Source organism: Drosophila navojoa, chromosome X (assembly GCF_054131105.1).
Source record: "Drosophila navojoa isolate 15081-1374.11 chromosome X, UAZ_NAV_1.0, whole genome shotgun sequence".
Classification (NCBI taxonomy): Eukaryota; Metazoa; Arthropoda; class Insecta; order Diptera; family Drosophilidae; genus Drosophila; species Drosophila navojoa.
This window is the reverse complement of record NC_142895.1, coordinates 7,434,754-7,461,958: the sequence shown is the minus strand read 5'-3', so window position 1 is coordinate 7,461,958 and position 27,205 is coordinate 7,434,754. Positions and strand designations below refer to the sequence as shown.

Below are 27,205 nucleotides of genomic sequence, written 5' to 3'. Positions count from 1 at the left end.
TATTATTCAGCAGCTCAATTATGAAATCGATGCGTAATTTCCTGCAGCAACAGATTACAAAAGTTAACTGCAAAGCTAGATCAGATCCAAGATCCACAAGATCTGTGCACCGATCGTGACCTTTCACCGGGGGCGACGCGTCGCTGGCCTTGAACCTTTCGCATTGCCGAGCAGATTAACAATTCAAGGCTGTGACTTTAATAGCAGCGACAACATGAAGAGAAATATCTACATAGCGAAGCAGTTGCTGTGACTTGAAATGGAAACAACAACAACAACAAAAAAAAACATCCAACATATAGAAAATGGGGCGACACGATGCGACGGGGCGGCTAGGAATGTTATGTAAATTGAACTTGAAAATCGCTGAAACAATGGCAAAGGTTTTGAATATTTCTCTCGCTTAATTAGAAACGCAAGGAGGCGAACGCAAATAATTCTCCCCCAAGCTGCGGCAGCGGGGTTACGTGAAAAGTCGACGCAACAGCGCGACATTGCCGTAGCCGTAGCTCGACTCTCAGCTCGGAGGAGGTGCCGCTGACAACAGTGGCGCATAAATTATTCAACAGCTGTGGGCTGGCCGAGACCCGAGCACCGCGCGCTCACCGTGGATCGCGATATTCCGTTCCGTTCCGTTCCGCATTGGCGACGCAATCGCAACGCAGCTGAGGGAGGGATTCCCCTGCCCCCATATCTCCCCCTTCCGCCCATCTCTCACCTACCTCTCTGTAGATCTTCAGGTTGGCTAGTGTCGTGGATAATGTCATATGCATACGCGTGTGTGCAGGTATTTGCCAGCGATTTGTGACGCCGACGACGACTTCAGCTGAAAAATCATTAATGTGCTCGTTGATATCTAAATGTGTACGAGCAGGTGCCAGAGGGTCTCTCTCTCTCTCTCTCTCTCTCTCTCTCTCGCTCTGTATCTCTGTGTGTGTCTGAAAATTGCTCTGGGAGACCAAAAATTTGAATCGTCCCCAGCATTGTTATGCAAATGATGTCGCTTGACACGCAAACGCCACCGTCGACAACCGTCACCGACATCGCCTCGTCGCCGTTGTTGTTGTTGTTCTTGTTGTTGTTGTTGCTGATGTTGTTATTGTTGTCGCTTACAGATCTCTTTGTTGTTTCCACCTCCGGCGATTGCATATTATGCGAGTCGAGTCTAGCTCTACACTCGACTCCACAGAGACCACTCCAGCACACACTATACACCACTCCACACTGTATGGCCACTCCATAGGCCAAGAAACTGGTCAAGAAATGTCAACAGAGCCAGCTCTGGCCATTCGGCCAAATGCAAAGTGGATCAGTTGGGGTGATCTCATCAACTTAATGGGTCAGTGATTCCCAGTTATGATTAAATTCGTAACTCGTTTGCCTCGCCACAGCTGTAGCCTTCTAGGCAATATATTCACCCATGCAATTTCATAATTCTGGCGAGACCTGTCGCTTAGCTGAATTCTTTACGATTCGATGGAATGGATCGTAGCCCGAACGGCTTTAGTTTCTGGCCTCTGCACAGCACCTCAGACAAAAGGCAATTATACCTGAGATATAGTTTCTATGAATATATGAAGAGAGGGGGACATAATTCAAGTGATTTGCATTCATATTAGACACATGTTTGCTCAAATTTGCATTATCATTAACTCTATCCCTATTGTTGCTATTCTCATTATCATTGCCTATAAATTGATGAATTATTTTATGACTGTTATTATCATAATTATAGCTGTGCTTATCACTCTCATTCTGATTTATTTTCATTCTCAATCTCAGTCTTTTTCTCATTGGCTTTACGATTTTTATCTCTTATTGTCATGATCATTATCATCATTCATATAGTTATCAATACTTTCGCTTACTTCCATTATTACTTTCAGTGTTATTAGCATTGGCATTGGCATTGGCATCATGATTATCATTCTCATTATCATTGGCATTAGTATTAGTATTAGCATTAGCATTAGGATGAGCATTAGCATTAGCATTAGGAAGAGCATTAGCATTAGCATTCAGATGATCATTAGCATTAGCATTAGCATTCAGATGATCATTAGCATTAGCATTAGCACTAACATTAGCATAAGCATTAGGATTATCATTATCATTGGTATTATCATTAGTATTATCATTAGCATTATCATTGTCATCATCATTATCATTAGCATTAGCATCGGCATTAGCACTATTCAACTGATAAAATCAAATTTTTGAAATGATTTCGGCCTATACCATAGTACGGTCAGTATGATATCCTCAGGAAATATCTTCAAACTGAGCTCATCAAAATAATTCATCAAATCTTGAAATATAAATGGAGTTTCGCTGGATCGCCCTGGTAACCAACTATTGACATGAACAATGCCAAACGAGCAGAAGGGGCGAGGGAGATGGAGGAGGTGGAGTTGGAGAGCGCAAGGGATGGGGCGAGGATGGCGAAGAAACAGGCAACAAAGTCGATAAGAATGACACCCAGGTTGTGGTGATCAATTGCATTCGATCTGGCACGCTGCGTGATGTAGTGTCACGTGAGGAGTCAGAAGCTTCTATTGCTGCGGCACTTGCCACACACACACACACACACACATCCATCCATACAGACAATGGTGCACACACATGGACAAACAAGAGGCTGTAATTAGCGAAGCGGGGTCTTAGCCATTGCATGACATTTGGCTTTGGCCACGATGAATGATGCCAAATTAACCAACACTGAACACTGAACAGCACAAGGCTGACTGCGCGAGATGGCTCCGAACAGTTCAGTTCAGCTGAGATTCAGTTTCAGTTATGTAGGTATGAGTACGAGCATGGGCAATGGGCATGGGGGACCTCCTGCTCTGCAGCGGAGCTGGGGCTACTCTGGAGCTGCGTGTTCGTTAAGATGTGCCCGCCGATAACAGAGGCGGCAACAATTTTTCGAATTGTAAACAATTTGCGCTGCAGTTGGGTCTAGCCGAGTCGCTGCGCTCGCTCAGCTGGCCAAAAGCAATGGGAAAGCTGGGCAGCCCAGCGAGCTCCAATGTGTGAATCGAGCCCAGCATGCGGCGATGCTGTGCAGATCTCGCTTGATTCATTCGTTAATTAAACAGAGGCTCCATCGCAAATACAAAAAAAAGTATTAAAACTAAAAAAAATAATGTACAAACTGTCATAAGGCAGTGAAAATGGTTTTGGTTAACTGTCGATCAGTGTGACCGTTTGCATTTAAGGAAAATGTCAATTAGATCAGTCTAACGGATATATTGAGAGAACAAGCTATAAGGTCTAGCTATGAATTAGAACTACAACTGAAAAAATACGAATAAATTGTAATTAGCTCTCATGTAAGAAACATAAATCAACGAATCAGTGTGACCATACATTTGAAAATTAACGAACGCATATAGATATGGATCTTACATACTCTATAGCCCATACCATATACACATATATACATATATATACAGTACATTTAATACTTGCAAGTCACTTTCATAGTTTTAATTGCACCACGCCCACGCCTAATGCCGCCCATTATCAAATTTAAATATTTCCGACAACTAAACCCCAATTAAAATGTGCTCAAAAATGTTCACAGGTGCATTTGCAGGTGGCAACAGCGAGCCACAGCTATGACTACACTAATAATAATGACGATCATGATGATCACAATGATCCTCATCATCATGATGATGATGATGTTGTTGTTGTTGAAGGCGAATGCAGCTTGCGTGCATCTTCCTAGCTTTTCAGGCAGTTAGTTGGCCCGGCCTCAGCTATGTATGTATGTCCCCAGTCCCCAGTGCAGTAGCCGAGCGTGTAATAAGGATCGAATCCACAGCAATATTGCAATATGGGAATGGAGCACATAGAGCCGGCCAGGCCATTGGTTGGCATCATAATCAAAGGCCGTCAGTGCACGATTGCAGCCAAAGCCAGCTCCCCAGGCGTTCCTGTTGTGATCTGCCCCATTGACAACTGTCCGGGGCCAAAAACGAAATATATATACAGCAACAACAACAACAAAACAGTTTGAGTTTGGCTGGCGGGTTTTGGGGGGCGACTAAGCTGGCACAGCCCCTCCACTCGGCCAGCGACTGAGTGGCTGGCTCAGCATCGAAGCTGGAGTCAGACAATTGGACGGCTGACCGGCTGTCCAGCTGTCCAGCTGTCCAGCTGGCTGGCTGGCTGTGCGACCGATCGCAATGGGGCTGGGAAAATTACATGTCTTCGTATCTAAACGCACATTAACCATCGCATTCCCCAGCCACAGTCAGAACTCTGGTCAGTGCCAGAGACTCTGGCTATGGCTATGGCTGTGGCTGGAGCTGTGACGGTTTGGGGGCCAGTCGCTGGTTCCCTTATATATATATATATACAATTTTTTTTTTATTGTGGGACGCCAGGCAATCGGCAGGGCATTTTCCTCCTTTCTCGTTGCTTACTTTTCTTATTTAATTTCGATCGATCACTTAAAGAGTACGAATAATGAAAAATTGCAGCAACATGCCGCAGGCCAAGAGTTTGGTCTTTTAGATAACACACACATACACTCGCACACACTCACACACTCAAAACAAAAGGGCATGGCACAGGAAGCTTTGCGCTCAGGTCGTCATTGAACTAGCGTCGCCAGTAGAACGAGGCAGATGGCCAGAGATTCGATTCGCTAGACTCGTAAACACACACTTTAGCTTGACGTTTCACAAAAAAAAAAAAAGAAGACTTTCTCGGCACTGCATTTATCTATCGCACTGAAACTGAACCCGAAGCTGAAGCTGAAGCTGAACTCCAAACCCCAGAGCTGAGTCCCCGGCTCGGAGATTACATCGGATTTGTGACGCTCATGCGTAGAGCTTGAACTATAAGCAAACTCATTTGTGGCACATGCATGTGGAAATCAATTAAGTGCAGTTCTCACGATCGCAAACGCGCTGTTGATGCAACAGCTACCACGGCTACCGCATACCGCGAGCTGAATGCAGCTCAAGTTCTCATAGATTGCACGGCTCAAATCAATCATTCTCAATATGCGATTCGCATTGAACTGGCGACAGCTACAAAGGCAAAACATATCAGCGTTGTTACCTGATTTGCTTTAGAGTTTCTCGCTGTGATATGAGATGTGAGAGAAACGCATTCTCGATCAATCAATCAGTTCATCAATGTGATGGTCAATCAGTCAACTTTCCCTCAATCAGTTTAGTTACTCAATTCCCAATCAGCTTTAGTCAATCAGTCGCCTTTCAACTAGTCATTCAATCAGTTGATCCATCACACGGTCATCAATCATTCAGTTGCATGTTTCTTCAGTCAACTCATCAATCACTATATCAATCAATCGTTAGTCAGTCAGTTGTCCAATTATTAAGTCAGTTAGTTCCTTGAAACAGACATCCTTCAATCAATCAGTCACCCAACTAGGATATCAATCAGTCAATCCACCAATCAGTCAGCTACTATTCAGTTAATCATTCATTCAGTCACTTTACTCTTTTCCCAGTTCTTCAAACAGTCACTCGGTCAATCAGTCAATTTAGTTAATCAGTGGAATTGACTCACCTGATATGTCAGTTCTTCAGTCAATCAATCCAAAAATACAACTAGTAATTCAGTCAGCCACTACCAATCAGTCAGCAGTCACTAAATCAGTCAACCATTCAGTCAATCAATTAGTTAATTAGTCAACCATTAGTCAGTCCGTCAGTCTCAATCAATCAGCCGCCAGTCAACCACACAAATGGACACACGACACAATAGTCAGTCAGTCAATCAATCAGTCAACCTTTGGTCAGTCAGTCAGTCTCAATCAATCAAGAGCCAAGCAACTAACCAGTCTTTCAATCAGTCATTTAATCACTGAGTCATTCACTCATGCATTCAGTCCTTCTCCAACTCCGTCAGTCAGAACGAACCCCATTTACAGACCGATTTACATATGCTGTGGAAGTACTTTCGACTATTGCTCGCCCCCTGAATCAATGTACTCGATTAGGATGCTCTGCCCATTTAGGCAGCTGCAAACTGGCCAGCTATCGAGCAGCTCAATCAACCCATCCAACTTCCATCCAGCTTGGCCGCGACCCAACCCAGCACAACCCTAGCCAACTGACTAGCCAAAAGTCTGCCGTTGCAGTTGCTGTTGTTGTTGTTGCTGTTGTTGTTATTGCCTTTGCATTGCAGCTGATGACTCGAGGCATTTGTGTTTCCGATCCCGGCCAGATAGCATCGCAAGGCAGGGAGGCAGCCTGAGGCAGGCTGATGTCAAAAGTAAATCACATTGACTTGGAACTACGATCGCCTACGCCCGGCCAAGAGCCCTTGTTGGCCACTTGTCCACTTGGCCACTTGTCCACTTGTCCACTTGGCCACTTGGCCGCGGCACTAATCGCATGTCAGGTGTCTGAGCCGCAGTCAAGAGTTCTGCGGCGACAAATACCAAATCCTGTCCCTTTTTTCTCCCTCTCTCCCTCTCCCTCTCCCTCCCGCTCTGTGTGTATTCGAGGGTGTTTACGTTTCGAGAGTCCTGATCCACACTTCGGCCTGATCCGGTAAATGTTTGGCTTCACACAAAGGGGATTAAATCATAAAATGCTCATGACATTCTTTGAACCCAACCAAAATTTCACAATTTCATTGTTTTGCCAGCCACATTGGCGCATCCTTTTTTCGTTGTTGTTGTTGCTGTTGTTGTTGTCTTCTGCTTGTGTGTGTGGCTTGCCCTCGGTTTCGTCCTCAGCCACGACTACGAATACGACTACGCTCTACCTTGTGCCAACAAGGTGACATCGCTAAAAAATAAGGTAAATCCAAAAAAAAAAAAAAAATACGAAAAAAATAAACAAGTGAACAATGAGGCTGACTTAGCTGACAGCCACTGTGCGTGTCCGCGATCTGTTTTGGGAATGTTTTTTGTCTCTTTTTGTCTTCTGTTTTGTATTTTGTGCTATCTACAGACTAGTGCAGGGCATTCGTAATTTGAGAGCGTTTCAATTGCGTCAGCGATTGGCAAATTTACGAGTATGTTGATTGAAAACTGCGATAGCCATGCACTCGCACAGTGGTTCGAAGACCCGTGAAAACTGGCAGCAGAGAGAGACGATCTATGGAATGATATTGTTGAGAGAAGTGGAAAGTTTATTATCGTAAATTGTTGGATAACTGCTTGATGGAATAACGGCCACAGCTGAGCGATTGGGTGCTGATTGAAAGCTTATGAAATAATTGATTGAACAACTAACTGATGGTCTGACTAACCGAGCTGATTGATACTACTAATTGACCGCTCGTTCGATTGATTGAATGACTTACTTATTGAGTGATTGATAAACTGTTTATGCGTTCGAATTTAACTTAAGGCTGATTGATCGACTGATTGAACAACTGTTTGATTGATGGATTGATCGATTCAACTTATTAACTCATTGAAAAACTCTATGACAGATTGACTAATTGAATATACAACCGATTGATTGACCAACAGATTCACTGATGAATCTACTGACTGATCAAATGGTTGACTGAACTGATTTACTCAATCTACACAAAATATTGATTACTTATAATTGACTAGCTGCAGAATTATCAGTATGTTTGACTGATTGATATGATTGATTGGTATGATTGATTGAATATCTTATTGACTGACTAATTGATTGACTAAGTGACTGATTTGCCAATGATTGCCAGATTGATGGAGTGACTGATTGATTAGGATATGTACATCGCGTGATTGAACGACTGGTTACTGATAACTGGGTGATTGATCAACAGATTATCTGGCTCATGGTTTAGATAACTGACTGACTGAATGATTGACTGACTGACTTATTAATTGATTGATGGATTGACTGATTGACTCACATGGAGAGACAACCTTTCTGTGCAACTGATAGCTTGACGGTTTATCGAGCTGACTGACTGACTGACTGATTGACTCACCACGCCACTTGCCTGACTGTCTAACTTGACTGTCAATCAAGGGTAACCAACTAGGTGCTACTACTGGAAATCCTTATCATTCCATCTGCTGGCAACGTCCACTGAATGTGGGCATGTAAGACAGTTTGGTGAAATGTTGTATTTGACACCACTGTGCCATGGGCCTGGCCATGTCAATTAACATTAACTGAAGTGAAATTAATTGCCGTGCCATGGTCACTCTAATTGCGGTTAATGTGGAACCGATAGCCCAACTCGCCGCAATGGGCGCAATTTCTGATAAGCGATTAAGCGATTATCAGCCGCGCGCAATTTCCACTGCGCTTCATTAGCAGCAACAACAGCCGTAAAAGAACTAACTGACGAAGAAGAAGAGCGAGTGAGTGTGCGTGCGTGCGTGTGTGTGTGAGTGTTGAAGTGCCATATGCTGCTGCTGCTGCTGCTGCTCAGAGTGGACAGCGTGGACAGTGGGATCGACATGTGGCTATGCAGTTGGCGTGACCTTTACGACACAATCAACAACGGCTGACCGCAGCGACTGCAAGGACCCCAAAAGCGTGCAACAGACGAAGCAGAGGCAGAGGCAGAGACGAAGAAGAAGAAGAGACAGAAGTCCTATTCAATATTTGTCATGGTCATTATGAGTTATAAACGATATTTTGATCCCTAATCACTTGGCCAAAGACAAGAGGGAGAGACGGAGAGAGTGCGAAAGAATGAGGGCGAGAGTGAGAGAGGGAGAGATCTAGCAAACAGTCGCAAGCTGTCAACGCATTCGTTTCACGTTTTACCCAAATGTCGCTGCCTCTGCAGACGTCCTGCCCGACCCGCAGCGACAGTAGGGACACATTTTGTCGGATCGTCGTCGTCGTCGTCGTCGTCGTCGTCGGCGGTGGAATTAAAGGAACAATTGTTGCAGCAAAGGGCAATTATAGATTATCACCTTGTTGCCGTCCCGCTTGCAGCGTGTGCGCGCTATCTCTGTCGCACCGCCCGCAACGCGGACTAAGCCCGGGCATCGAGCAACGGGCATCGGGCATCGGACATCGAAAAAGAACCATAAAAATGACACCACATTGTTTTTATCTTTATCGCATAATTGCGGTCAATTCCCTCGTCTGTGGCCTGGGCTGGCGCGGCTTTGGTGGCTCCGGTGGCTTCGGTGGCTTGGCTTGATTTCAATAGCACGGCAACGTTTTCGGCTTTGTCTTTGATCATGCTCTTTGCCATGGCTATAAGCAGTCAGACCGAGACAGCGAGTGAGGGAGTGCGGGAGTGCGGGAGTGAGGGAGAGGGGCAGTGCTCGCCCCCTGTGTGACAGCGTTAGAACAGCAATAGGTGCGGCAGCAGACGGTAGGCGATCGCGGGGCCAGGGGAGGCAGACACAGCACATTTATCTTCTTGTCACAAATTAACGCTCTCGAACATGAACCAACCAAATCCCCAAGCAAATTGCCCCTAAGAACTAGTCACAGCTGTCACACGCAAATCGGAAATACGAAAAGACACAAAGGAAGTTTCACAAATACTCCGAATTATTCCAATTTTATCTATAGTAGCAGAAAATTGATTATAGATTATGGAAATGCGACTATGTTCGAAGCGAGATCTTGAATAATATCAAATTCGTCGACATCAAATCGATATAATAGTTCGTAAGAGATTTCGAATTCGCATTCGAAACATTTGAGAGATTTCGAACTGATGTTCATATCATCTGAAGTAATATGTCCAAAATATCGAACTCGTATTCGAATTGATGGATGAGGTAATAAATGATTCCTGAAAGATTTCGAACTCGACTTCAAACTTACAACAGATGCAGTAATACCGCTCTTGAAAGATCGAAATCAAAATCGAATTCGAATTGATATAGGTAATACGTAACACCAGATAGATTACGAAATCGATCTCGTACCTAGGTTTCGACTTTGATGAAATATGCATATGCAATATGGAATTCTATAAGATGAGATGTTAATCTGATATAGGGACTTCGAATTCGATATATGTTTATTTGATATATGCCATATGGATAACGGATTTCAAATTCTATATCTAACTAGTAGATCAAATAGATCAAAATTTTTAAGATTTTGAATTCCATTATACATATGTATGTATGAACATATATACCACAGACTTTGATCTGATACTTTATAACAATATAATTATTGTTCAATAAGTATGATGGTCTGGTATTTAATTATTATATAATTATTATTATTCAATATTAAGTGAATGATGTTTAAAATATTTCGAATTCGAAATCAAATGTGCGTATAATAAAATTTAATTCTTAAATTATTTACATTTCAATATCGATTTTATACATGAAGCAAGATATATTATTTACAATGCGATTGGGTATATAGAAAACTTCTCACTTTTGAAACTCTAAATGAATTTTATTTTTGCTCTTATATAATATAACATGATGTTGATCTACATTACTTCTGTTATATTCTACTATAGAGTTTCGAAATTGAAAGAGATAGATAATAATAGGAATAGGAATAGATAAACACTTGTTGAAATATCATATAAAGCATTTACCTTAAGTTCACTCAGCTCATTAGATATGAAGATATCGTAAAATAGTATTCTAATATCAAGTAAAGCTATATGTATATATACTATATGGGTTGCTTCCATCAGACTCGCTCTCTCCTTCGCCCACGCCCTCTCTCTTTAATCATCTATCCTGCAGAGTTAAATCTTGAAAACAAAATAAAAAGTGATGCTGCGGGTGGAGCAACGATCGTTTAGCCAAAGTATTTGATAATTTGCAACTATTTGCGAGTGTTGAGATAATTCAAATGCTGCGCGCTAAAACCTCAATTGCAATCAGCAGACGAAATATAAACCGGTTTAGCCATCCTTGGCAAGCGCACAAAGAGAGCGAGAGCGAGAGCGATAGTGAGAGTGAGCGAGATAGATAAAGAGGAAGCAGCTAAGTGCGAGAGTCTTTGGGGCCTGGACTTGACGACCTTCAGATTGGCTAACAAAAGACCGCGACGCTCCCACACTCCAATTTGAAGTTTGAGCCGACAACAACAACAACAAAGATAACAAACAACAACAATCACGCCAGCAACAACAACAGCAATTGAAGTGCCACTCTCGAAATAACAGTTATGATCTATTCATAGGCATTTTGATGCACATAAATATTTATTTGGCTATTGGGTCAAGTTGTCGCAATTGTCGCAATTTTGTTGCGATTTTAATGCTTGGCCCTAAACTGACACACACACACACACACACACACACACTTATCTTTCCCTTCCCCCTCCCTGTCACACTGCCTCTCGTAATCATTCCCTCTGCTTGCACGCTCTGCTCGCTGCCACCCGCCCTCTCTTGACCGAGCAGCAGCAGCAGCAAGGCATTTGCACTGCTTTGCCGACATTGTCATAAGAGTGAGAGCACAGTGGCAATTGTTGGGTGTTCGTGTGTGTGTGTGTGTGTGTGTGTGTGTGTGTGGAGGCGAGAGGCACGCTCTAGTTGTAGCCCACTCGCACGCTCGCCTCTGCGCTAGCGCTCTCTCGCTCGGTCGCGCGCCCTCTCTGTCTCTCGCTCTCGCTCAGAGCCATGCGCGGCCATCCGTTTCGGCTTTGACCAATGCTGTCTTTTTTCGAACGGGTAGGGCCACAGCAGGGCGTCGCGGCGAGGAGCGCGGCTGCCGACGCGACGACAACGTTCGACGCGCGACACATTTCACTGTGTCACATTCGTTGCGTGGGCAGCGTGTGCTAGAGTGAGAGGTGGAGGTGACGGTGGAGGTGTAGTGGTAGGCGCCGAGGGGCGTGTGGGGAGGGGGGTAGGTGTGTGGGGTGGGGCTAGAGGGTGGCATTGCCGACCGCATTCGTTGGCTCCATTGGCTAACGTCGCAGTTGTCGTCGATTTGTTGCTGTTGTTGTTGTTGTTGTTGTTGTTGCTGGTGAATGCGTGTGGGAAAAGGAGAGCTCTATATAGTATGCATACATACATATACATATATGCTTATGTATGTAAATATATATATAAATCGTTGACGATTACGAACAGACTTAAGCAGCTAACGGTACCATGAGTGCTGAGCCGCAGCAGAGGGAAGATGCCAAACGGAGGAAGAGAGGATAAAGGAAGGAAGTTCAGATAAACAAATGATTCAAGTGGGGCACAGACATAGGTATATATGTATGTATGTGTATACTTATGTATATATGTATGTATGAGCATTAAAGATTTTAGTATGTCTATACATATTTAATTTATAGTTTAGGCAAATGAAAGTGCTATAAATCAATGATTGGCTGAATCTTTAAGTTATAACTGAAAAAAAATCATCAATGAAATTAATTACGATATTACAATATATGTATGATTTAATTTATAGAAATGGTATTTTCCAAAACTAAAATATTAAATTGAATTTCGAATTTGAAACAGCTAAAGAGCGAAATGTTTAATGGGCTGCATTTGTATGTAAAAATACTTTTTTATTTAGCAAGTGCCACAAGATAGAAAACAAATGTTCATTAAAACTTGAATTAAAGTTAAATATTTTTTAATAATTTTTTAACATTCCTATAGAAATCAATACACATATAAAAACTTAATCAGGCATTTATATAGGTATATATAAATGTATGTATTTAAATGAAAATGAAATCACATACATATGTATATAGTAAATCTTGGAATTGAAAAGAGAAATAACACATAAACTTTATAATCACATTTTATCAATCAAATGTCTCATAAAAAAAATTAAATAATAATAAGCTATTCAAATTAAAATATATTATAAAGTTGACTACAATAAAAATGAGTTTCTCATAAAGATAATGCCACAAGCAATATCAATAAATTAAATCAACAGATGAACAAATTTAAACCCGAAAAAATTTATTTGAATAGAAAATTAAATTATAATTATAATATAGTTATATCATATTAGACATTAAATACTATATTTATGGGGAAAACAAGCATGTGTAACCATAATTTTAGGAACAAAAGCCCTATTATAATTATTAAAAAGCTCTTTTCTTATATTATCTCAAGACGTTTTCTCATAAATCTTATATAAATAATGCTAAAAATTTTGTTTAATTACTTTTAATTACCTCTATGTATAATTTAACTGTTACCCTTACTATTACAATTACTAATTTTTACAATTATTCATATGCTAAAATCAAAATATATTTCTATACATACAAAACTGATCAAATAATTAATGTTTTCTGTTTCTTTCTTTTTATTTTCGTTTGGTATTTGATGTGGAATAATGGGACCTAATAACAATTAAATTTATCGATGATCAATGAAATTTGCCGACGGCACTCGATATTAAATATGAAACAATTTCAATATGATCATATATTTACATGTATGTGTATATTAGATGTATAAATTTATATTATACATAAATATATAAAAATATCAATATATAAATGTCTATGTATGTATGTATGTATGCATATGCATTTGTATGGAAATCGAATTTTGTGGCTAAGAAATCGCTTAAAGTGGTTTAATTAAATTTGATTTGATTTGTTGTGTTCGCTCTTTTTTTTTTTCTTTTTTGGCTGCATCAAAAACGGCGACACCCCATCCACACACACACACACACACACACACACAGCCAAACGGACATAAATAGATACTCACACACACAAACACGCACACACAGAGAGACACTTAAAGCTAAGATGTCCAGCAAGCACACCAACAAATAAATACATAGACCCATCTCTCACAATACATGTGCATGTGTGTGTGTGTGTGTGTATGTTGAGCAACGGCTGAATTTTGTGCTTGTGCTCGTAATTAATTATTTCATTAGTGCACACTTGATTCAAGCCATGCCCAGCGCCCACAATGAGTTGGACAGTGAACAGAGCGGCCAGCATAACCACAAAATACCCTGCAAAAATATATTTGAAGTAATAGTAGACACTCAACTGAACAATTACGATGTACAACAATATTACAACTATTTATGTAAAAAATACATTTTATAGTACCATATATTAATATTTACAATAATAGAAAAACCTCCTAAACTATTTGTTCATCGTTCACAACTCACAATTGGCCGAAACGTAGGGTGCACAATCATAGTGCAGAGAGTCAACGCTAACACCAAAGAGCGCACAGCTCGCTCTTAAGAGCGAACGTGGGAAATAAGCATTTGAATTCAATTTTGAACTGCTTGCTCGTTTTTTGGCTCTCTCTCTCTCTCTCTCTATCACTCTCCCTCTCTCTGCCATTCAGTACCAATATGTTTTTTTCTCGTCTTACTCAGTGTGTGTGAGTATGTGTGTGTATGCGTGTGCCTGCTGCTTATGGGCTGGGCATGAGCGAGAGTGAGGGAGCAAGCACTACAATACGCACAGAAGCGAATGGACACTTGCGGCGCCAGTATATGTATTTGTGCATTTGTGTGTGAGTGTGCGTGTGTTTGTGTACTGGTCGCCACCAGTGGCCGTTCAGCTTATGCATGCGGCGAAATATACGAGAGAGAGAGGCGGTGTGAGTATATGTGTGTGTGTGGCTGTGTGTGTGTATTTATGCTGTCTTTTCTCGCCGCTAGGTGGGTCTCGGTCTCCGAGTCCAAGCACGAGCGCCAAACACTGCCCAGGCCCATGCGACGACGACGACGACAGCAGCAGCAGCGTCAGCGTCAGCAGCAACAGCAGCAGCAGCAACCGCGACGGCGACGTGCGTTGGATGTGATTTCAAATAGTAAAGTTGAGTTGCCGCTGCCGCATCGCCATCGCAATCGCCATCGCAATCGCATCGCAATCGTCGCCGCCGTCGTCGTCGTCGTCGTCGTCGTCGTCGCCGTTGCCGTCGCCGCTGTCGTCGTCGTAGTTGTCGTCGCAGTCATAGTCTCTCTTGTGTGAACTGAACTGCTTACCGATATTTTATCGTCGCGGCCATAGCCGCCGCTGCCGTTGCTGTGCTGTAGCTGTGGTGGCTGTGGCTGCACTGTCGCCCCCACCGGCATTGGCTGCGCTGCCGACTTTGCCATAGCCCAGCCAAGCCAAGCCAGGCCAGGCCAAGCCACTGCCACTGCCACTGCCACCGTCGCTGTCGCTGTCGCTATCGTTGTCGTTGTCGCTGTCGTTGACGCTCCTCGTTGTCGTTTTGTTGTGTACGTTTCCTCTGTACGTTGTGTTGTGTTCTGTTCTGTTCTGTTCTGTTCTGTTGTATTCCGTTGCGTTGCGTTGCGTTCTGTTTCTGTTTTGTTGTTGTTGCTGCTGTTGCGCGCGCGCGTCTTGTTTTGCCGTCGCTAAAACGGCAAAGCGCAGAACAACTGCAAAAATAAATAAATAACGAAATTAACGAAAATCGTAAAGAGCCTTACAAACATTTCCACGTTCGTTTGCATTTGATTTAAATGATTTATTCAATAATTTTGTATATTTTATTTTATTTATTTTTATTTTTTTTACTGTGCTTCATCAACGAGAATTTACAGTTTTAGTTGATTGCAATTGCAGCAAAAAAATAATAATAATATAATTTTTTTTTTGTGTTTTTGTTTTTGATGTGCAAAGAAAAATAAGAAGAGAGAAAGAGAGCAAAAAAAAAAAAAAAAAACACGAAACTCTGTGATAAATGCGAAATGCAAATGCACAAAATGTGCTGCAAGTGAAACTTGGACAAGCCATAAAAACTGCCCCTAATGCACACATACACAAGCACACACACACACCCTCCGCCCACACACACACACACACACACGCACACAGAGAGAGTCACATGTATAACTGTATATAGTCCTTGACTGGCTATGTACTGGACGAGCATAAAAAAATGACTACCCTCAATTGTCGCCACTGGCTGGCTGCCTGGCTGGCTGCCTGGCTGGCTGGCAGAGCCCAGCTAACTGTTGTTGTAGGGGTCGCGCTCGTCGTTTGACGACAACGTTCTCGCTCTGCTCTGCTCTGCTCTGTTCAGATGGTGCTGGTGCTGTCCTGCACCACCTACTCGACAGTTACTCCTATTCCTACACTGCTTGCTTTTGGCTTGCATTCCAATTGCCATGCTCTCGCTCCCACTCGCACATAAACACAAGCACAGCCACACACACACACACACACACACACACCTACACATACACAAGTGTCGCGCGTCGTTTGTCGCTTGTCGCTGCTGCTGCCGTCGCCTTTTGCTCTTCTGCTTCGTCATTTTGTGCGTCCTCTGGATTGGTTTCGGCGTTTCAATTGCGTTCGTTTTTTATTCTACCTCCCCCTCTCATTCTGCTGTGTGCGTGCGTGTGTGTGTGTTTGTTCTCGATTCGATTGGATTACATAGTCGTTGTCGTTGTCGTTGTCGTCGTCGTCGTCGTCGTCGTCGCTGCCGACGTCGTCTCTGCTGTCGCCTGCCTTGAGGTACTCTGTGTGGCTGCGTAATTTTTTCTTTTCTTTTTTTTTTTTGCTTTTTTTAATACATATTTTGCTGTCCCTCAGCATCTGCAGCGCTGTTCGCCCCCATTCCTGCCGCGCAACGACGCCGACGACGACATTTCGTTTTTTCGAGATTCGCTTTTTGCATGTTTCGTATATACATGCTGTCGCTGTGTGCGTAGCTCTTTTTGTGTGCGTGTGTGTGTGTGTGTGTGTTCTTTAATATTGTCGTCGAGTGTCATTGGTCGAAGGCAAACGCAAGCAGCGCTGCCAGCGTCAGCGTCGTCGCATATTGTCGCAAAACCTTCGTCTCGGCACGTTTTTTCTCGTTTTTTTGTTGTTGTTTTTTTTTTTTTTTTTTTTTGTTTTTATTGGCTTTCGGCTTGCTGTTGGTGCTGCTGCTGCTGCGGCTGGCTGGCTTTTTATTAGAGTCCATGCAAAGGGCGTAGGGGTGTGGCACATAGAAATGCTTGGTCTGCCTGGTGGCCGAGCGTGCTTTAGGGCCGAGGGCTGGCAGCACGAGGAGGCGTGTGCACCCAAGTAGCCGAATGAGTTTTTGATTGTGTGTGTCGTCGTCGTCGTCGTCGTCGTCGTTGGCATCGGGTGCGGGTGACTGTGTATGTGTGTGTGTGTGTGTTTGTTATTTGTGTCGTTGTCGTTGTCCTCTCTCGCCGTGTGTATATGTGTTTGTGTGTGCGTGAGCGAGAGCGAGAGCGCATTAGCTGCATATATATATATATATGCATGCACGTGCCTCTGTGTGTGTGTGTGTGTGTGTGTGTACGAGAGCGAGTGCAAAGTGCACAAAAGTTTTGCCAAGCAAAAATGGCGACAACAGCAGCGACAACGACAACGACAGCAGCCGCAGCAGAAGCAGCCGTCGTCGTCGTCGTCGTCGTCGCCGTTGCCGTTGCCGCAGCAAATTTTTGTGTCGTGCGATTTTATAACCGTTTTCAAAAGCGGCGGCGCTGCTGCTTCTGCCTGTCGCACAAAAAAATCGCACGCGGACGGACAAACACACAGCAACAACAACAACAACAATAATAATAAAACGAATTAATATAGAAAAAAATCAAATCAAATCAATAAAATGCTGCAAACAGATTCTTTAACCCAAATATGCAACAAAACATTTTGTTTCAGTGTATATATACACACGTGTGTGTGTGTGCATGCGTGTGTGTGTGAGTGCGGGCGCAGCTGTGCTTAACAAAAACAGAACTTAACGATTTAAGACTTGTTTTGGTGCACCCAAAAAGAAAAAAATAAAATACTAATAATAAAAACAACATTAATTTTACAGTTAGCCAACAACGACAACAAACAAACAAACAACAACAAGCACATTAAACATAAACATAATAAAAAGAATTATAATTATAAGTATAATTATGATGTGATCAGAATTTTAACAACAACAACAAAAGGTGCTAACAACAACAACAACAAAGAAGTAGAAGAAGCAGAGCTGACAACGAAGTATTAAAGAAAAAGAAAAACAAAAACAAACGCCTAATAATAGTTAATATAGAAGAAGAAGAATCCAAACAAAAAATGCTCAACATTTGCAACAACAGCAACAACAACAATCGCACACATACATATGCCCAACAGTGTGCGTGTATGTTTGGCATATGCATGTATGTGTGTGAGTGTGAGTGTGTGTGACGATGTTCAACAACTAAACGAGTTAACTAACTTAACAAACAAACACATCAAGCAAATTGATCAAAACAACAACAACTACAACAACAACAACGAAAATACAAACAGCAAACACAACTCTAACAGCAACTTCAACTCCACCAATAACAACAACTACAACAACAACACCAATTACAACTGAAGCAACAACTACAACAACAACAACTATTCTAAGAGTATTAACTAAGAAAGGAGTTAACAAAGGCAGAACAAATAAAACTCCGAATTCAGGTAAGTTCTTATTTTGGCTTAAACGAATTATCTTGAGATAATTAGAAACTATCTATGGTATGTTTGTCATATAGCAAATACTTGGCTATATATATATTTTAGATTCATTTAGATTTAGACAGATTTATATATGGATTTTAAGTGTTACATGACGTATGCTCGATAAAGACCTCCTTTGACACTTATGATACAGAGATCTCCCTCTTTCTCTCTCTCTCTCTCTCTGAACTGTTAAAGTACCTACCATGCATATATGCATATGCTTATATGTACATACGTATGTATCTATTATATATAATTGATAAATACATACATACATATATGTATATATTAATCAGATATGCTATAGAACGGCTATTTCTTTGAAGGATCCATTTGGAATCAATTATTTTTAATGGAAAAATAAAACTTAATATTGTATATTAAATTCTGAGCATAATGTCACTGGATTATTTTGATTAAAAATAATAATAAAATATATGAAATAAGAAAGATAAGATCTGAGGCATATCAATAAGGGAATGAATGATAGACTATATGTTGTGGATAGTCAAATCAAAGACTTATAGTAATTAGATTTAAGATTGCTTAGTCGAAACTGTTAAAGAGATTACATAGTGGGATATATATAAACTCTATATATATATTTCATATATCAAAGGATTACATATGAACTCTTTAAATATAGAATGAGTTGTATGTCAACTCTTTATATGATGGTTAACACTTTATGGTTATACATACAAATATTATGAAATATACATACATATGTATATTATGAGCTATACATATACCTATGTAGGCACTTGAGGGCATTTAAAGTTCATTTCAGTTTGTAGCTATATTATTTACATACATATATAGGTATATATTTATTATGTATGCATATATAGTATGTACAATAAATATATTTCGTTATATGTATATTTCGCTTATCTCTCTGTAAGCTATTAAATCAATGAATTTAATAATATTAATAATAATATACATATGCATGTATATAAATGAACATAGCACAAATCTTATATAGCTTTCTTAAACATCGATCATTTCCGTTGCTTTATCAAGCAGATCTTGAGAATTACTTGAGCTATAGCATCGAAATTTAGTTTCCCATAATGGGTACACCGATTTGAAGTTATATATGCAGACTCTTGATAGCATATCTATATACATATGTAAATATATGTAAAAGACGTTGCTTGTTTTTATTAATATTAGTTTTTTGTTCGCTGAGTTTATCTTCTTGTATTCTAAAGTCATTTAATAACTCTTCACTCAATAAATCTCTCGCTTTCTATATACACTATACACTATATGTATCTCTCCCTCTATATCTATAAATATCTCTAAGAACCAAACTTCCATCTGGACAGTGCTGTTTATGGAAATGAATTGGAAAGCTGCTCAGAACTAAGATTCGTCTCTCAATATCTTTAACACCTTGTATTACCAGTGGTTGGTAAAAATACAGAAATTAAATATAGCCAGAGCTCTGCTGCTCTGGAGTGAAAACAAAGTTTAAACAAATGAAAGTCTTTGAAATACTTTTGACCAGATGCGCGGGACATAATGAATTTCCGACTAAGCATAATCGTTTATCTATATATATATATATAGTATATATATGTATTCATATGTGTTTGTGTTTGTGCTGTCAAGAATATCGATATTTGCCAGTTGTCTTAATATTTACATTAACATCTCGCGCTCTTTGCCTTTTGTCAAATCGCACAGCTCTAAATAGTGAAAAGGAGAAGAGACAAAGATATAGAGAGAGGGAGAGAGGGAGATGGTGAATGGCCATAGGTATACCTATATATATATTTATCTGTATATTGGTATATATAATCGCCTGTTCGTGAGCTGTAAACACAGGCATTGTAAATTTACACCATGCTTATAATTAGCTATAGAACCGAACAGCCAGTTGACTTTTTTTCTTTTATTATTTGCTATTGTTGGGCGTATATATGTATATCTGTGTGCAGATATATATAAATATATAGCTATATATCTATATTCTTGCTGCAACTTCATAAGGTACTCGCACACACACACAGCTTCTGCTCAAGTGTTAACAAAAAAAAGTCTGTAAGACTTTAATTCTCTCTCTCTCTCCCTGTATCTCTCTGTCTGTCTTAAGCTCCCTCTCTCTCTCTCTCTCTCTCTCGCTCCCACTCTCTTGGCTATGCCTCTCGTTACGGCTGCTGGCAGTCGCTGATTTGCCTATGCTTGATTGCCAGCAATAATTGTCGCTCAGGCGTTGACGCTTGATGCCAACTTCAGGGCCCACCAATGCCTCAATGCACCTGCAGCTGCAGCCAAAGCCAACAACAACAACAACAACAACAACTGCAGCTTTGACAATAGAGTTTGCTTTGTCGCCACCGCAGAGTTGTGGCAAACAAAAAAATAACAAAAATAAATAAATAAATATTGACAAATTGCTGATAAATCATTTATTATACTGAGCCGCGTTTGCTAGTCTCTTAGATATACTTTTAAAGATATATACACATGCACATATATGTACATATAATTCGTGACTAAAACCAATTGAAATTTTGCACAAAAAAAAAAAAAAAAAAAAAAAAAAATTAGAAAAAAAACGATTGGATTTTGAAAATCTTTTTTTAATATATTTATATATAAATATAAATTTTATTACTACACACATATATTACATAAATATTTGATGTATTATATTATTAAAAGGCACCAAATTTATTAGAAATATTTAAGTTTCAATCAATAGTTTTCACTGCCCAAACTGATAATATTTAAGCTTTAAGTAAAGACTCAATGCATATAGACTATTATCTCTATAGTTTTATTTTTACATCTATCATAAATCAATGTTACATAATTGGAAATTCCAGATGAAAGTCCCAGTTCAGTTTCTCAGCTACAGTTCCTTCAGGATTGTTTTCGATTCCAAGACTGAAAATCTTTAAATTAACCTATTTGATAATGATAGCTGCCTAAATGACGATTTATCTAAATTATGATTGAAAATATACATATAGACAGCATTTTCAAGTATATTGTTTACCTAATTGTTGTCCAACTCTTATTAGGCTCAAAGCTATTATAAATCTCCAACAATTTTACTTTAATTAATATGGTAATAGTTCCATTTCTATATAGTTCTCTATAGACTATTGCTTCATTTACTTCTCATTCCGCTTCATCCTCTCTTTATTCTTGAATTTCTTTCTATTTTAAATATATTTATTCTCATTCTTCTTCATTTTCTTCTTACTTTTCCTGTTGTTCATCAGATGACGAAGCTCTACACTTGTTCTTCTTCTTTTATCTTCGTTATCATCTTCGTCTTCTTCCTCTACCTCTTTCTCTGCTTCCTGCATATCCAAATCCATTTGAAGCACTTGTAAAATCTTCATATATTTTCTCTACTAAGTGTATCATATCATATGTTTTCCATATATTCTAGACATCTCTCTCTTTCTCCCTCTCTCTTCTTCTCTCTGGCTTGCTCTCAATGCTCCATGCTGCAGTTTCAGCTTCAGTCAGCTGCATTGGCTCTGCTGCCTGTGCCTATTAATTAACATATTTCGTCATGAATTAGCAGTTGAGTTATAATGAAGTGGAAAGCAATTCCGGTTCCCGAGAGAGAGAAAGAGATATTGAGTTTTTGCTTGGATGTAAGCGATATCTTCTATATTATCCATTGCCCTCGGCTTCGTCCTCGTCCAGGACGATAATCGTTTTGCACGCTCTCCAGTTGCACAGTCCCTTCATTTGCCTCCTCTTCTTCTTCCTTCCGTTCCGTTCCGCCCCGCCCTTCTCTCTAGCTGGGGACGGACATTCACATGCCGACATGTCGTTGTCGTTGCTGCTGCTGCTCAGCGCCAGCTCTCATAATCCGTTGCCTTTGCAATAATTGCAGTGTCGCCGCCGTTGCCCTTGCACAGTGGTACTAAAGCGATAAAACGGCGTAGAATTTGGAGAACATATAGGGTTACGATACCAGAAGAAATAGTGGAAGTCACAGAACAGGGAGAACAGGGAGGCATTAAAAAAGGAGGCATACCAATTTTATTCAATGAAGTTAATAAAATAAAATAAAATTAGTAAGAAGAAGAATCTAAGAAAGTGTAGAAAGAGAGATGTAGAATAAGAGTACTAGCTAACTATATATATATACTAGCTAACAGTAAGAAAGAAATACTCGAAGAGTAGAAAATAGAGTACAAACTAAATGAAGAAATATATAAAATAATAATATAAGAGAAATAAAAGTAAAATAAGAAAAGGGAGAAGAAATAGAAAGGAAAGAAGTATAAGTTAAAATAGATGCTGAAGAAAGAGGTAATTATTTCTCTATTTTTACTCTGATATAAATGTTATTTTACATAAGAAATTTCGATATGTTGGGTTTATATTATATATATCAAGTATACGCATGTTATATGAAGTATACGTATAACATATACACACATATGTATATATTATATATTTAACTTGTATACATTATAATATCATGCATAATCATATAATAGATTATGCATTAACTATAATCAGTAAAAATTAAAAAACTAAAAAACTATGGGAGCTCGGCAAGAGGAGAACAGCATTAGATAAGTTGATAGAGCTAGAATATAAAAGAGCTAGAAAGTGCTTCAAATAGCTTTGGAATCAATCTGCTTTCATCAATAGATGAGTATTAATTAGTAATAATTACAATCAACAGGGTCTTAGAAAAGCTCTATAAAATAATTCATAAATACAAAATAATTTATATATTACATATATAGAGAGCTGTCTAGAATGAACATAATGAATTCTTTTAAGATTCTTTTTTTTTTGCCTATTTATATATAAATTTTCTGTTTATATTTTGAGTGTCTTGAGGTTCCTAAATACAGAAACAGTTAATCAAATCAAGCTCTGCTAAGTTAGCTTCAGCCACGGCGCAGCTCCAATTTAAATATATTTTGAATAATATTGGATTATTATTATTTAATTGTAATTATTATTATTTAAATTTTTGGAAGAACATTTCGTAGGTTCTGTTTCAGGTTCTTAAGCTGGCAAACGCACGAACTGCCAATTTGTGACACGAGATTGGATTGGCAAATTAAGAGACTTAATGGGCGCGTGCTTAGGCTAGCCACGAGTTAAGCCAGAGGCAGAGACCCCGCCTCCTTCGGCCCTGCCCCCCCTCTCACTTTAGAATAATTTGCTGAAACATGCATATGTTTTTCGGTCTTAATTGCAAGGGTTTCGCACCACGGTGCGTTGGCACAGCAAGTCACCAACCAGATGTTCAATCCCATGTACAGGCCAATGTTGTTGCTGTTGTTGCCGTTGTTGTTGTTGTTGTTGTTGTTATTATTATTGCCTGTACCTTGGCCGATGCGATCCGATGCGATCCCGTCGAACGGTCGCGACTGCAGATGAAGACGACAATTCGGAGCTTATGTGTCAGGTGCGCGAATGAAACAATTTATTGCTGTTGTTGTTGTTGTTGTTTCAGTTGTTGTTGTTGTTGTTGTTGCTTTGTTGTGGCTGGCTTTAAATTGAATTTTCCCGCAAAGCTCTGTGCACAATTCGCCAATTTCAAAGTCTTTGCGCTTGCTTTGCTCTTTGCAAGTCATAAACAAGCGAGTGTGCAAGGATGAGGGAGAGGGACAGAGAGAGGGAAAGAGAGAGGAAGCGAGCCAGCGATATGCGTTAAATTGGCCTAAAATAAGGATCAGCAGCCGGCATACAATTACAGTTGGCCCTTCTGCTGGCCAACACGTGCGCCATCTGTTGGCCGGAAGTGGCACTGCTGCGCCTTAAGCAACACTCAATTGATTCAGATTCGTACAGCGTGTCGTATGCGTAATGCCTCAATGTCTCAACCAAAACAACAACAACAACAACGACAGACAGCAATATTAATTCATGCATGCGTGTGTGTGTGTGTGTGCGCTGTCAGCCACTAGCTGTCGCTGTGTCCCGGACCTGAATGCTCTGGCATCTCGTCAAATCGCAATCACAAAATGCTATCGCCGATCGCCGTGCCCCTCCCAGCCCCCCAGCTCTCCCCTCTCCCGCTGTCAGCTGGGGTCGCGGTTCAAGGTAGTCGATCCGCGTACACAAAGCAACGAGTACGAATGCAATTGCAGAAGCAGAAATACAAATACAAACACAAACACATACATATACACAGATAGAGATACAGATACAGATACATTTACAGTTACTGTTGCTGTTGCTGTTGCTTTAGAGCCACTCACAGTCTTTAATCGTCAGGCCTGAAATAATAAGCAACATCAAATTGCTCGCTTTTTCAGCGAGGGGGCAACGCACAGCTTCAGCCTGACTACACACACACACACACACACACACACGCAAACACATAGCTGTGCGTACATAATTCATGCACAGCATTTTTTTTCATACAAAATCAATTCAGAGTCACAGTCAAAGTCACGAGGCCGTGAGAGATTGGCAAACTCTCCATCTCCATCGCCATCTTTGTCTCCATTTGTATCTCCATCTATGCATATTTTTCGACGCTCAGCTCAGCTCCGGCAAGGTCAATTAGAAACCAAAAATATAATTACCCAATCACAATTATTAATAAACATTTTGCCGCACTACAATGGAAGATCATTTGTTCAAGCTTTTGATTTTCTAAGCGAACACCCTGTGAGTGCCAATCAGTCAGTCAAGGCACTTTGGCAGTTGCTATAGGGTATGCGTTAGCTGTGCTTCAGCTGCGTGCTGCAATCGGTTTGTTCTGGCCATGCCAAACGATTAGCCGAAGACTTTCAATTGCCAAATGTGAAATGCTAATCAAAGCTTTGCTGGCATTAACAGCCTTAACATTTTCTTCGGCTTTTCTTTTTTGGCACTCTGCCAACACACACAGATGCAGCATCTCTGTGTGTGTGTGTGTGTGTGTGTGTGTAGTTGGCTTTTGCTTGGCCTGTTATGACTCTATAAATGCTTGGCTAACAGACGGCAGCGTCCGCGTCTCTAGCTGGGCGTGCGGCAACAATTGGTTGCACCAAAAAGATGCCACAAACTGAGCGATCGGAAGCGCAGAACTAATTGGGAAATAATTTGCAGCCAGAAGGCATGGAATTCCTAGGGTATTATTAAAGTTGAATAGCCAGCAATTGGAAAAAGAATAATACACCTATTTATGTATATATCTATATCTATATCTATATCTATATCTATATCTATATCTATATCTATATCTATATCTATATCTATATCTATATCTATATCTATATCTATATCTATATCTATATCTATATCTATATCTATATCTATATCTATATCTATATCTATATCTATATCTATATCTATATCTATATCTATATCTATATCTATATCTATATCTATATCTATATCTATATCTATATCTATATCTATATCTATATCTATATCTATCTATCTATATCTATATCTATATCTATATCTATATCTATATCTATATCTATAGCTATATCTATATCTATATCTATATCTATATCTATATCTATATCTATATCTATATCTATATCTATATCTATATCTATATCTATATCTATATCTATATCTATATCTATATCTATATCTATATCTATATCTATATCTATATCTATATCTATATCTATATCTATATCTATATCTATATCTATATCTATATCTATATCTATATCTATATCTATATCTATATCTATATCTATATCTATATCTATATCTATATCTATATCTATATCTATATCTATATCTATATCTATATCTATATCTATATCTATATCTATATCTATATCTATATCTATATCTATATCTATATCTATATCTATATCTATATCTATATCTATATCTATATCTATATCTATATCTATATCTATATCTATATCTATATCTATATCTATATCTATATCTATATCTATGTATATCTATATCTATATCTATATCTATATCTATATCTATGTCTACATAGATCTCATTGCAGTAAATGATGTCTAGGTACTTCTCTTCCTCTGCTTCTGCTCCCATCTCTCTCCCCCCTCTTTTCCTCTCTTGTTGTTTGTTTTGTTTGTTATGTTGGCTTCGACTGTTTGTTGCTTTTAGCTGTTGTTTCGGCGTCTTGAAAGCTTAAATGTTTTGTAAGTTTGGCTAATTTGTGACATGCGCGACCTTAATGGCTTCTTTTCACATCGTAAACTGCGTTTAATTGCTCCACAAAAAGCAAATCAACTTTAGCTGCTTCTTGGCTCTCAGCCCAGCTCCGGCTGACGTTGACAATTCTCTGGGCGGCCGTCTGATGGCTGGCTGGGAAACTGTGGATAGAGACATGAGTCGGGTTCAAATGTAAATTAATTATGCATTTTTGATGTCTGAGAAATGTGTGTTTTTTTTTTTTCTGATTTTCTGTCTTTTGTTGTTGTTGTTGTTGTTGTTGTTTTCTTCTCTCTTGTTTGGCTTGATGTAGTCGTCATGGTACGCGCTCATCAGCTTTCCAAGTAACCCAAGCTGGGGGCTAAGTAATATGCTTTTATATTCAAATTATCACGCATGCCAAACAGGGCAAATGTTGTTAAAGAAAGCCAACAGCATCTGCCTCTCTCTCTCTCTCTCTCTCTCTCTCTCTCGCACACTATCTCTCTCTGTCTGTCGGCATCGCCTAAGTTTTAACGAGCTGCGCTGATGATGGCCGCGGGGCAAACTTTATGTTTATGTTTTGGTCCAAATAAGATTTTCGATTGGTTTTGCCGGCCTGCAATTAGTCGCTGGAAATAGATCCGGGCGAGGAGAGCGAGCGGGCGACTGAGAGTGAGCGAGTGAGCGAGTGAGCGAGTTAGCGAGTCTCAAGGTCGAGCGCTGGGGCCGCTTTAATGGGCATCGGGTGACATCCAGTGTCACACAATTAAACTCGTATTTATTGATGAACTGGGACATTTTTGTAATAGCCAGCG

At 39.9% G+C, this 27,205-nt stretch overlaps 2 protein-coding genes across 2 annotated transcripts in view; both read left to right on the top strand.

Annotated features, from left to right (window-relative positions):
• The window catches only part of LOC115564576 (uncharacterized), a 122,990-nt gene that overhangs the window by 19,174 nt on the left and 76,611 nt on the right, over positions 1-27,205 (top strand). The window lies entirely within an intron of this gene.
• disco-r (disco-related basonuclin zinc finger protein) overlaps positions 17,650-27,205 on the top strand; it is a 32,647-nt gene continuing 23,091 nt past the window's right edge. Inside the window, exon 1 of the mRNA XM_089263471.1 lies at positions 17,650-18,272. The gene's annotated coding sequence lies outside the window, so the exon portion shown is untranslated. The remainder of the gene's footprint in view (positions 18,273-27,205) is intronic.